Source organism: Tenebrio molitor, chromosome 4 (assembly GCF_963966145.1).
Source record: "Tenebrio molitor chromosome 4, icTenMoli1.1, whole genome shotgun sequence".
Classification (NCBI taxonomy): domain Eukaryota; kingdom Metazoa; phylum Arthropoda; class Insecta; order Coleoptera; family Tenebrionidae; genus Tenebrio; species Tenebrio molitor.
Genome location: NC_091049.1, coordinates 9085358 through 9095466, shown reverse-complemented (window position 1 = coordinate 9095466; position 10109 = coordinate 9085358). Strand labels below are relative to the sequence as shown.

The 10109-nt window shown below is 35.5% G+C and overlaps 1 long non-coding RNA gene across 1 annotated transcript; it reads right to left on the bottom strand.

The window, feature by feature from the left end:
• Positions 1-5273: 5273 nt before the first annotated feature.
• Positions 5274-6539, bottom strand: LOC138129642 (uncharacterized). Its single transcript, XR_011159297.1, has 2 exons — positions 6236-6539; positions 5274-5850 (listed from the first exon to the last, which is right to left on the bottom strand). It is a non-coding gene; the product is annotated as an uncharacterized lncRNA (long non-coding RNA).
• Positions 6540-10109: the final 3570 nt, after the last annotated feature.

The window sequence follows — 10109 nt, the reverse complement described above, 5'->3', positions numbered from 1 at the left end:
ACATTTTCATTCCCCATGAACCAGATGTTCCAAGAAACACCCGTCGTAAACCAATCTCTCTTAGCGGAAACCGTCCCTCAAATAACGATTCCGCCTAGAACGGAATTTACAACCAAATTAGAGGTAAATTTTTCTGGACCCAAACTTTGTTTACAAAAACGAGTGGTCGACGGTTTATATATTCCAAATGCCATTGTAAAAGGCGAAAGCGGATATTGTCGAGTGAGAGTAATAAATTCTTTAGAAATACCCTCAGAAATAAAAATAACTGATTTCGAGTTCGAAGATCTAGACAATTACCGCGCAATAAATTTCGTAGAGAGTTCTCATTCCAAGCGGTTACAATTATTAGAATCCCAAATACTTCAGAATCATTTAAATAAAGAAGGATATGACTCAATTTTAAAAATTTGCCGAGAATTTAATGACATCTTCTATCTCGAAGACGATCAACTAACGCACACTAATGCCACAAAACATTCAATATCCTTGCTAACACAAAAACCTGTATTCGTCAAACCTTATAGAATTCCTGAATTTCAAAAACCCATAGTCCGACAACAAATCGATCAAATGTTAAAAGATGACATTATAGAAAATAGTGTTTCTCCTTACAACGCACCAATATTAATTGTCCCTAAAAAACCCGACAATATGGGAAATAAAAGATGGCGTTTAGTTGTTGATTTTAGAAAATAAACGACATAACTGAATCGGATGCTTATCCCCTACCAAACATTACCGAAATCCTGGAACAATTAGGTCATTCTAAATATTTTAGTGTTATCGATCTCGCGACAGGATTTCACCAAATTCTTTTGAGCGAGGATAGCAAACCATTTACTGCATTCACATTTGAAGGACGCTATCAATATAAAAGACTTCCTATGGGATTAAAAAATTCTCCCGCCACATTTCAAAGACTAATGAATCATGTTCTTACGGGACTCCAAGGAATAAATGCCTTGTCTATTTAGACGACATAGTTATTTATGGTAGTTCCCTGAGAGATCACAATAATAAACTGATTGACGTGTTTAACCGGCTTAGACAGCATAATTTAAAATTACAACCGAGTAAATGTTCATTCTTAAGGAAAGAAATTACATACCTAGGCCATGTCATTTCGGAAGATGGGATTAAACCAGACCCCGATAAGATACAAGCGGTCAGGGATTACCCAACTCCAAAAAACAAAGACAACGTCAGATCTTTCCTAGGTTTAGCATCATATTATAGAAAATTTAACAGGTTAACAGCTAACCTAAAATTTAGAGCCAAACAGTTTCTTTCTTTAATGTTTTACATTTAACATAACATAACAATATGTTAACGATTCCTATTCTCGAAGCAATTGGCTAAGGGCACCCTTTGCTGAAAACAAACATGTTCAATTATGTCCCGATTAAACATAAACCACGGAAAATTCAAACTTTACACTGTTCTAAACGGTTTAATTTTTCCAATGCTTACTCAGCCCAGGATTCATTTGAACGCGTGATATGACAAACATTACATACCAAGTGATGGCGACACATTCTGTATGTTTGGGGTTAAAGGTTCAAATGCAGTGGAACTTGAACTTGTAGAGGGGCCAGATTGCTCTTCAATGGAACTTGTCACAGTTGCTTCCATTGAACTTGTAGAAGGGCCTGCTTGCTCTTCAACCAAACTTGCCACAGATGCCTCCGTTGTAACAGGCCTTGGTATGTTAAGAGTCGGAACAGTAACACCTTTCCGTAAGTACATATTCGTGGTCACAAATTCTTGTCAAAAATGTCTATGACAAACTCGATAGTTATTGTAGAGCTTGGTAGGACTGACCCCTTGCAGACTGGGATTTCCACAAGCTTCAACCCATTTCATCAATAATTCCAAATGCATTCGAGGATTGGGAAAACGATGCCTGTGAGATTTCTCATGTTCACATCCAAATACGGCACATTTTTTTGTGTACCGCACCATCTGAAAAGTTTACTTCATTTACCAACTACATATAATCCCACCACATATGTGTAATTTATTCTAGGATACACGTGTTTGATATTAGTTTCCTTCTTTTCAGTATACAGTGAGTTTTTTTTTAAGACTGGCCATAGGGTTTTACATGCTAATTTTTCAACCCCCTGTTAACTTTTGTTCCGATGAAAATATTCAAACCATTTTTGGAATGAAGGTGAAAGATTTTTTAAGCTATCGGATAGATTACAATTCAATATCCCAAACTGTCGAAAAAGGTGTGAAAAAAATATTTTTAGGGCGCCGAAATAATAGTACGTCGAGCGGCCGCCAGAGTAGCGCCATTGTCGGCTCAACCAGCACCTGACGATCTCCAATTTTGAACGGTGAACGCTTTCGGCGCGCTAAAAAATATTTTTTTCACAACTTTTTCGACAGTTTGGGATATTGAATTGTAATCTCTCCGATAGTTTGAAAAATCTCCAAACTTTGTTCCAAAAATGGTTTAAATATTTTCATCAGAACAAAAGTTAACAGGGGGTTGAAAAATTAGCATGTAAATCCCTATGGCCAGTCTTAAAAAAAACTCACTGTATTTAATACGGAAGTAAAATAATGTTTTTTTAGCCTTACCTTAACAGACAAAAGACCACAGTTTAGTCTTGAAAAAGACTGATTTTTTTTAATTGTGACGGAAAAGGGAAAAATCATTAAACGCAAAGAAAGACACTAATAACACAACGGTTGGGTTATCAATGACGGTTGAACAGAACATAAAAATTCAAAAATATGACAGAAATGTCAAATTCTGTCGACTAGAGCGCTCCCTAGTAAAATGTGCCGGTACTACCATTATATTTCTTTCTCTCTCTAAAAATGTTTCAGAATATTCAAGAGGTAGTGCGCTGGCCATGGGTTCCGTTCATAGATATACCGAGTGACTATAAATGATTGAAGGAAAATAGTGGATTGGCAACACTGATGCAGTTGGTAGTGCAAGTCTTCTCGTGCATCATCTGTCAATCATTCCTATTTAGGTTAGGTTAAGTCACGAAGTACATTGTCGATTTAGATTTTTTTGACGTTTGTTTCAATTTTAAAAATTGCGTGTGTCATGCCAACGATGTTGCCAACTAAAGATTTTAAATGTGTTACCAACATAACAAAATAATTTTCAATCATTTATAGTCACTCGGTATAAGGAGAAGATACAGCAATAGGTGAAGTACTGGGGACAAGACGTACCTTTTGTTTCTATTTCAGTCGCACGCATGTAATTAACAAATACCGAGTGACTATAAATGATTGAAAATTATTTTGTTATGTTGGTAACACATTTGAAATCTTTAGTTGGCAACATCGTTGGCATGACACACGCAATTTTTAAAATTGAAACAAACGTCAAAAAAATCTAAATCGACAATGTACTTCGTGACTTAACCTAACCTAAATAGAAATGATTGACAGATGATCCACGAGAAGACTTGCACTACCAACTGCATCAGTGTTCCCAATCCACTATTTTCCTTCAATCATTTATAGTCACTCGGTATATTATTCCTAGCGTTTCCCATGAGTTACGTATATTGTATATCCATGAAAGGATATTTCTTTATTTGAAGAATTGTAAGGAGTGGAACATACAATACAGGTCTTCATCTTTAAAGCAAAAAATAATTCACAATTAATTTGTCACGATGACGTTTCTCAATTATCAGTCAACTAGATGAATACGAAGTACTTCTCTATTCAAGTGCAGATGTATGGAAACAAGACAAGAATACATTACATTGTGTGCTAGAAAAAAATGGAGGATAGTACCGGAATCGTTGATATGTTTTCCCAAGCAACGAAATACGTTTATATGGAATGGCTGTATCTTCTCCTTATATATCTATGGTTCCGTTCTTAGATTGGTTAAGAGTTTAGATGTCGCTCTCTTCACAAAATAATTAAGGTACTAGATCAACAACACCACGGCCTCCTAGATATGACAAGAGACAAGTCTCTTAGCAAGTCTATCGTTATATCTAGGAGGCCGTGATCAACACACTACGTATAGAGGTACCGCCATTCCATTCCTCGCGAGAGTGGATTGTAAGATAAAGATATTTTACATTTACATAAAGATATCAAATGCAAATTTCACAAGTGGAATAAGGAAGACAATAGTTTTGGGGATTTTTTTAATGAAATAATGGCATTACTACAATGTCAAAAATATGTTAGGTTATGTCGCCCATTATTAATCAAATTTTTTTAACTGAAATGTTTTACTGGTTGCAGATATCTTTATAATTAAAATTTACAAAAACATCACTAATAAAACCCAAACAAGTTACCAAAGTTTTAATCGTTTAAAAATACAATATCAAAATATATTTTGAACTGCTCTTCTCATTCCCATACTTTTATGTAGATACTTACACAGCAGCTTTGTAGTCACGGTTGGAGCACGAACTCACAGACAGTCTCAATTTTTTTAGCCACTGTTCCCTCCGTACTCTGTTTTTGACTTCTAATATTAAATTGCTTGTTACTGTATATAAGTATATGTAACGAGTGTCTTACCGTTTGGAACATAAAACAATCCATTTTTTCTAGAACTTGAACAGCCGCTAACACAACACTTGTTACTGACCATGTTAAAGTATTAAAATAAACGCAAGTAATTGAACCAAGTTAAAGGATGTAACGAGAACAAAGAAATAAATGACAATACTTAAACACAAACGAAAACTGTAACGAAATAATAAGTTAGATGAATCTTGAACGAGGATTATTAAATATACAGCAGAATAATGACACTAGTTTTTGTCAAATTACGTCAAATCATTTTTAGATTGTGTTTTTTTTATCCCCAGTTTGAGTAGATTGTGCGACAAGGACAGACAAAAAAATCACTGATGGCGGTACCTCTATACGTAGTGTGTTGATCTAGTTACCTTAAAAATAATGGTGCCAGATCCATGGGTGCCAGCAGAAAACAAGGCCATCTGAATCAAAAAGCTACGCTTATAAGGCCGTTTCAATGTACATAATAATTGTTTCTGCAGAGTGGCCATAAAACAAAAGAAGACAGAACCTTATTGCGCGCCCTCGGTGGCCGATTAACGAATCAAAGCTACAATATTGGCGGCAATTTAAAATATTACCCTTCTATTTTACATGAAATGGTAAAAGCGTGTTTCATTTGTGGGGCAAAAGATGTTCGCTTATTTGAAATTCGCAGCAATATGAAACAAAGACGAAAATGGTTCGAAGCTTTTGAAACGTTTTGCGGTAAGCAAATTTATGGAGACAATGATAAGCACAACCTTTTAATTTGTATTTGTAATATAAAAGACTACAACAATTACGGATTACTCAGAAATTTGTGAGCAGCATTTTCAACAAGTCTCTATAATTACATTACAACCCCCAAAAGACGACGCTTATGTAAAGATGCTGTTCCTTGTCCTTCTATTTTTGTAAGTACCTATAATTAAAAAAGACTTGTGGTGTTTATTGCTACATGAAATATACGTAGAAGCGAAGTCAACCACGACATATGAGAAAACAAAATGAGCTTCCTCTTCTCATTTTTCGATTAATTACGTATTAGTTTTCACAGTCATAATTATAATTACTGTCATTTTATTAATGTTTTTGTTTTTTAGGCTTTTCCCACTGAAACTCCGGTTGAAATTCCTGTACCCCAAAGTCCTGTAGAGTCTTTCATCATTCCAACTGTTCCAATGACATCCAAATCAATTCTAGTAAATAGTATTTCTGCGCAGTATATGCCACCAAATGGTTGAGATAATGGGCCCTCATTTGCTAGAAAATCCAGTACTTTCATCTTGTCTAGTACATAAAAATCAGAACTGCAAGCTGATAACAACTGCAACGCTGAAACCAGTTTTAGATAATACATATTTGTCAAGAAAAAACAGATTTATTAAAGAGGAAATGTGCAATCCAGAACAAAATCCGGTAATCTTGCATTTTACGGTGGCAAATGTGCACATGCGTAGAAATGTCTAGTATATGGCGAAAATGTGTTGCTTCAGATCAAATTGTTGAATCCCAATTAATTTTAACGCGGCAGTAATTTCTCAATAAAAATTGGGCCCTGTCTAATTTATATTTTGAAAGCAAATTAGCAAATTATACCGTTGACAACAGGGGGTCAGTATATGAAGTTTGCACATGCGCACATTTGCCACTGTAAAATGCAAGATTACCCAAAATCCTTTGCAGAAAAATATTAAAGTTATAAATTGTTCTAACCTACCTTGTGTTGTGATTTCATGTTTTTTTGCAATTCTAATTTATTAGTATTTTGCTAGTCCAGAATGTATCCAAAATAAGCTCGGATCTTGGATATTTTATTGCATTCATGTTTTAATTGACGTTTTAAGCACTTAACCTCAAAGTAAAAAGTGGAAAAAGTGTCAATCGACTGCGTTCGAAATCAGTAGATGGAGCGCAAAAAGGTTCTGCCGCCCGAAATGTCACAGAAACAAAGTTTATATGGAAAAATCGAAAATTGAAACGGCCTTATAAGCGTAGCTTTTTGATTCAGATGGCCTTGGCAGAAAAATGCTGTCAGCGACATCTATTAGTCAGGCACGAGTTAGAAATGTAAGCAACATTAGATTGGTTCAGGGTTAAGATTTCGCGCCATTTACAGCACGATTTCACCACTTTAAATTTTAATGAAACGTTGTTCACGTTGAGTTGACAATTTCAATGTCAATAATTATTTTCGGCTCTAGATTAATAAGAGTCGAAGCCTCTAATACGGCTGGTCGAGTTCATCAGTTGCATTAGTACTGGATACGGTGTACAGCCATCATAGTTGAATAAGACGTACCATCCATTTCTGTCGCTCTCAACGCATTATCTGGGTATTAGCACTATCCTTTAGCGAGTCCCCCGACTCTGATTGGTTTAAATTCTCAATCTATCAATTATTTATTACTCTCCTGTCATTCGTGTCATCTTTTTTCTAATCTGTTTCTCTCAAGTTTGCATAGTTCGAGAGTATTTGAACCGTTAACTCTATCAAGTATTATTGTTTTAGAACTTGAACGTATTAAGAATGACTAATTCGTCTAAAGCCAGGTATTTTTCACTCTAATGTGAAACACTGACAATGCTGTTGGAAAAGATTTCACAAAAGGAAATCCAGGTTTGGACTACAAAGGTGAAGAGAGTTGTCTGCCTTCAACAACTACCAATATTTTTGTGAACCACTTAACTTTAATTTGCGCGTAAATTCAAACTCACAAGTATCCATGAAACTTACAAAAAAACACCAAAATAAATATTACTCGTAATAGATTCTTATATTTATTCATTATTAAATAATACAACTTTGTTAAGTTTACTTCTTATCTTGTTTTTGTTAAGAGCTTTCGCAGTTTTCTTACATTCGTAGTGTATTTCCCTTTGCTCGTCAACATGTTGGATCATATTTACATGTCGTTTTGCTTTTCGAGGGCTACTAAAATGCTCTACTGTTACATCTGCATTATATCTCGAATCTGCTGATTGAGTAGCCGTAGTTTTATTTTCTAACAATTTTTAAAAATAGGTAAGTAAGTTATGAAAGAGAAATTAAATATTTAAGTTTTATACGCTCTACCTTTGTTGCCACTACAATGTTCTTCTGCGAAATTGAAATTAAAGGGGGCATTAGGTGTGGTAGGAAAATTCAGGTATTGTGAAGATACCTATACAAACCCTTTTTAAAATTTTGCATGGTTTTTTACATTCATCCTAATCAGAATTCCGAAATGTTTTGAACAAATAACCGCATCGTTTGCAACTTTGATTGTCTCTTCCACACTGATAACCATTTGTTTCTTAAGAAGGTTTCTTTTGGAAAACTGAAATCATTTTTTCACCCAGGTCTTCGGTATTTGTAAAGAATCGTCTATTTTAGGTACATACCAGTGAAAAGATAAGTCTTATCTTGAAGAACAATAAGGAGTAGAACAAATTCTGCAGGTTTTCATTATTGCAATTATTCTATTTTACGAATTCAGGAAGTTTTATGACAGTTCAGACCACAGGTTCAGACTTTTGAATTAATTTCAAACTTCAAAATTGACATTTGCGAAACATCAAAACGACATACGTATTGTAATAATAAGAGAGAAACATATTTTAATACAGGTTAGAATGAAATGGGGGGAAGGTACCGAAGTCTGTGATATGTTTTTTCAAAGTCGACATACGTTTATAGGGTATTGCCGTATCCAGTACTAATAAATCCATGCACGGCTTCCTAGATTAATAAGAGTCGAAGCCTCTAATACGGCTGGTCGAGTTCATCAGTTGCAAGCATTTTTTCTGTTCCTGAGAGGGCGCCACTATACATTTGTGTATTTGGCTGCTTAACCGCGTACAAATCTCATTTTAAAAAGAATCGTAATTTGTATGTTACATACACTACTTCAAAAAGTAGATTATTGATAGAAAAAAAAACATTAATACGATTTTTCATTCATTTAATTAAAAAAATATTCGTTTTTTGGTAGAGGGCGCTACTATACTTTTGGCTTTTGAAGGAACAGACAGTTCAAGGAACTCGACCAGCCGTATTAGAGGCTTCGACTCTTATTAATCTAGGAAGCCGTGGTAAGCAACATTAGATTGGTTCAGGGTTAAGATTTCGCGCCATTTACAGCACGGTTTCACCACTTTAAATTTTAATGAAACGTTGTTCACGTTGAGTTGACAATTTCAATGTCAATAATTATTTTCGGCTCTGTAATTATGTTTTGTAAATAGTGGCATGCAGCTAACCAACATAATGCGATTTAGCAATGCTCAATCCAATGTGAACGGTGTTTACCTGCATGTTACTATTTACAAAACAGAACGAAAAAATTAAATTATTTGACCTTGAAATTGTAAACTCAACGTGAACAACATTTATGTACTTTTTGTGAATGGACGTCCCAAATTGTGCTAATTTGTCAAATTTGAAGACGAATGTCAAAAACTGACAAAAAACAAATTCCGAAAGACCTACACAAAAAGGCGCTTAAATCAGACTGGCAAAAACATTATGCAGTGCTAAAAAATAAAACATGTCAAAAACAGTTTTTATTTATTTTTTACAAAGGAAGCTTTGGTCCTTTACGGGATTTGCCGTATTTCACAAAGGCCAACTTGGTCAACAGATCAAGGTCTTTGTACCGAAGATCAGTGCCTTTTAAAATATTGTTAACCTTACTAACATAAAAATACAGTACAAAATTTAATATGATTCTTAAAAGGATCTCGGTGTTCGAGACGGAATGCTCCGCACAAAAAAGATTTGTAAAAATTGGCGAATTGATATCAACCTTATCTAACAAACGTTTTTTTTATATTGTATGTTGTTATTATATGTGGCAACGCAGAAAAAAAAAGTCTTGTTGTCCAATCTACAGCCTGTGACAACTCAACACTGGGACGCACCAGAGCATGTGGAGCATACTCTCTTACCCGAATCAGCATATCTTCTGGCAAGTCTTCTTCCGTTTCCAAATTAACTTGACAGGATTGGCACGCAGGCAATTTTTTTCTCAATTTTTTGCCAATCACGCCAGACACGTATGCTGTTGCCAAATCCATATTATCTTCGGCGGGAAGTTGGACAGTCTCTTCAGGGGGATAAACTGGAGCCAACACCAAAGGAGTCTCCGTGATGGCAACTTGAGTGTTCAAAAAACTTTTCAAATTGTCCAAATACGAAAGTGACCCATCATCTTCACAATTGGCTCCAATGGCACGGGGAGAGACCAAATTGTTCACCAGCAGTGCCTTAGCGGTGTGAGCAAATGAAGTTGTAGTGGGTTTTGCATTTGCTCCAGCATAGCCCCTTACACAGGAAAAGAAATTTTCCAAGGGATCCTGATTGAAGGCCCTTGGAGTTAGGAATTTAAAGCCGATGCCCCTAATTTTTCTCCACAAATAAATAAAACTCTGGAGAGTGAAAATCCAGTTCTTCAGAGATGGCGTCCTCACGGGTTTGGTGGAACCTGGAGCGGTAAAATACATCGACTTCAATGTCACAATGGACGACTCCCAAAAAGGAATGTGGTTTGTGGCATCAGTCACTGCACTACGCAACGTTTTCCCGTCTTGACTCCTAAGCTGACTTCCATTCA